This window comes from Triticum urartu, chromosome 4A (assembly GCF_056163025.1).
Source record: "Triticum urartu cultivar PI428250 chromosome 4A, HENAU_Tu73, whole genome shotgun sequence".
NCBI lineage: Eukaryota > Viridiplantae > Streptophyta > Magnoliopsida > Poales > Poaceae > Triticum > Triticum urartu.
In genome coordinates, this window is record NC_141876.1 from 562,728,132 (window position 1) to 562,731,917 (window position 3,786).

General features: G+C 41.8%; 1 pseudogene; it reads right to left on the reverse strand.

The window, feature by feature from the left end:
* Positions 1 to 1,944: 1,944 nt before the first annotated feature.
* On the reverse strand, positions 1,945 to 3,523 carry LOC147976631 (protein FAR1-RELATED SEQUENCE 5-like; annotated as a pseudogene).
* Between the last annotated feature and the right edge of the window lie 263 nt (positions 3,524 to 3,786).

Consider the following 3,786-nt stretch of genomic DNA (forward strand, 5'->3'; position numbering starts at 1 on the left):
AGGTTTTTGGTAAGAGAAATAAAAACCCACAGTTTTCCTTTTTTTTGTTTTTTGGCACTGAAGTTGTTTCTTTATTATCTGATTCTACATTTCTTCATAGACTTGGCTTCAAAGGCTCGATCTCGATGTGAGGGAGTTGCATGATAGGTTCAAAAAATCAAACCGTTTGGATGAGCAAGACATGTTCGACATGGTATGGTCCATGTGTTTTACTAGTTGTCTCCTTTTAAAAAACATTTTTTCAGTTTTTTGTCTGTAATTGTGTGTGTGTGTTTGTTGTCTAAATTTCTATGACATGTGACACATAATTAGGATGGCCTTAGGTGCATGTACCAACCCCTCCTGTTGTGCATGTACACAACCCCCCTGATGTGTACCTCCTATAATAGCCCCCTCAAGATATGAGTGAGCAGAATCTTTCAGTTGGCTTTTCTTCACATATAAGTTGCCTGTTTTAGTTTGCATTGTTACCTAAAAAGTGGGTTATAGTGACATTTTTTTCTGCACAGGTTGAAAACCAAGAGCATTGCCTATGTTTTGTTGTTCAGAAGTCAGTTTTTTTCTTTATTTTTGTTTTTTACATATCCGTCGCACTTACTCAAGTAAAGTTGCCCCTACCAACTCAGGGTTGCCTGAAATCACATCAGAAAGTTGGTGTTATTTCTGTTTTTTCTTAGATTTTTTCTTTAGAAGCTGATATCAGGAAATCATAGGAGTTGCTTGGAATCACATGATAATTTGCGCACAAAAAGTCACTGAGTTGCCTGATAAGCCATTTTGCAGAAGCTTCATACACATTGTTAGAAGTTTTTTGATGTTTTTTTACTGTTTTCAGAGTTATGCCAGAAGTTGCCTAAAATTCTAGAGAGTTGCCTAAAAATCATATCAGATGTTGCTCCTACAAACATATAGAGTTGCCCAAAAACATATCAGGAGTTGATGTCTTTTTTGTTATGCTGACATGTTTTTTTTTCTTGAAGGTTATGATTCCTGTGCTTGAAAATTTAGACCCAGAGAACGCCGATGGTGCACACCACTACTGGGTACTCAACATCAATCTGAGGGACAAAAGGTTCAAAGTGCTTGACTCATGGAGGATGTTAAAGAAAAGCAAGAGGTTGGATGATGTTGCAAGGGCTATTGTAGCTGCAGTTCATGTGTTGTGGGACATGTACTATCCAAAACAAGCAAAGACAATGGACAAGTTCCCGCTTGTGGATATCGATGCACCAAAGCAGACTGTATCGTAAGGACTAACCCACATACATACATATCGTTTGTTATAAGATGTAGTGTTTGTCTTTTTTTGCAAGTGCTTTCTTGACATTTGGTTTTTTTGTAGCGGTGACTGTAGCATATTCCCATTGATGAACACGTTATTGTGGAACGGGACGTGGCTCCCGAACTACGGACAAAGCAACATACCAAACATCAGGAAGAAGATGACCATCTCCATGCTGAAGTGTGACCTGAACAAGATTCCATGGCAGGAGATCCTCAAACTGGCCAACAAGTGAACAAATATCTAGGTACATTTTTTTCCTGATCAATGTGTTCCATTAGAGAATATCAAATGCGAATACTAATGTGTTCCATTAGAAAACTCACAAAAGTTTGTCCCAAACCACCTATAACATGTTTGCATAAATCACAAGCATCCATAGGATTTTGCATGTTTACGAGTAAGGAATATAAGCACAAATGTCAAGCATCTACCTCCACACAATCTCCAATTTGTGAATTTAAAGCTAGGAAAACACATAAATTAAAACAAGTCCATGCAAATCATTTCATAGTTGATTTTTTTAAACTGGCAGTTGCTTGATTTCCCTTCTACATTTGCTCAGAAACCAGACCTCAATTGCTTCATCTACCAAGGTTTTTCCCCCTTACTTTCGGCTAGTTTTGCAAGCTCGGGGGGTCATTATCTTCATGTGGTAACGATCACATCAGCTTCCCTAGGCACGTCGCAGCAGTGTGATCGATTGATTCACAAATGCTGCACTTGTTTCTTTTCTTAGGGTGTAGTTCTAGGGCTGATTTGAAGCGCCTGCTGCGGCTGCACCCTTTTGTGACTGAACGAGGTGGATCCATAGGAGCAGGGGGGCGGGAGGTTGGTTTGAAGTACTTGGGGCATTAGGGTTTGATGCTTCCCTAGCACGAGCCGCTTCTCGGGCTGCCTTTAGCCTCTTCTTCCTCAGTTTATTCAGCTTAGTAACCTCAGTATCTGCTGCTTTCATGTGCTTCCTAACTGCAGCGGTTACCTCATCACTAGTCATTGCCTTCTTGGCTAGCTTTGCAAAATCCATTGTCAGAGTCACTTGCCGAACTTGGTTCTCTGACTCAGCGGGCAAGTCATGCGGAGGGCCCTCGTTAGTTGGCGGTGGTGCACTTGGCACTGCATCTTCCGTCCAGCGGCGCTTGATGTATGTTCATGTATCTCATTAACGCCAAGGTGTGTGAAGATTTTCAAGACATGGCAACAAAGCATGCCATCCCTATGCCACTTGCAACATTCGCAATCGTAGATAGCTGGCTCTGGTCTCACTGTGACTAGGTACTTCCTCGAGCCATACCCTAGAACTTCTTCTGTATTGGGCTCAAGGTAATAGAAGTTGATTCTAGAAGGACGCACATCGTACTGGCCAATCATCTGAAACTCAGTTCTAAATTTCACATAGATGTCCCTAGTGTATGCTTTGTAGGCATGCCTCTCAATGGGGAAATGCGACCATCTTTGTCCTTCTAGATTCTCTGTCCGGTAGTCATTCCCGCCCTCCCTCATGAGTATGTGTACCTGAATCTTCTCATATTGCTTGACGAAGTTGAGAATTGACTTGTGTGGGTTCACATAGTGCTTCAACACAGCATTGAACCCTTCGTTGCGTTGCGTTGACTGAAGGAAAGGGAAGAACCTGAATTTGAAGTAACACGGCACCCATGTAGCCTGATATTCATAGAGTTTCTCAAAGTGACCATGCATAAGACCTTCATATTTCAATTGAAGTGCAACCCATTTCCTTTCAAACTCAGCCGGGGTGAAACTGAAGTCAATGCATTCATTGAAGTCTTTTACCAAATCCGGGTTCCTGGCCAACACAGGGCCAAGCTTCTCTTGTGCTTTCTTCATTATATGCCAATGGCAGCAACGGTGAATCGTTGCTGGGAACTTCCTCTTGATAGATTGTGCCATAGCAACATCTTGGTCCGTGATGATGTTGTCCGGAGCCAAACCATCCATTGCTTCTAGGAAAGCATCAAACAATCAGTCATAACTTGAGGCTAGTTCCTGCCGGACAAATCCACACCCGAGCATTATTGACTGCCCATGTCTGTTGATTCCAATGAAGGGGGCAAACGGCATATTGTACATGTTCGTGAGATAAGTTGCATCAAATGACACGCAGTCATGATAAGCCTCCGCGTATGCTTTCCGTGCTGCACCATCCACCCAAAACAAGTTTTCTGCCCTGCCTTCCGCATCTGTCTTGCATTTAAAGAAAAATCCTAGGTCATTTTCCATCACCTTGCAAAAGTATTTTAGTGTTTCTTCAATGTCAATGTCTTTAGTTGGGGCGTTGAGCTTCGAACAGTGGTTATGGATGGCTTTAGCTGTGTACGGAACAATCAACTCCGAGCCGTAGTATGATGACATTAACATCATCATCTTTCCTGCCATAAAAAAACAGAAACTTGTGTTTTTCAGGACTAACTAACCACAATGCAGTGGGCAACATGTTTTTTATAGATAACATAAAGTAACAATTATGCATAAGCAGAACAAGA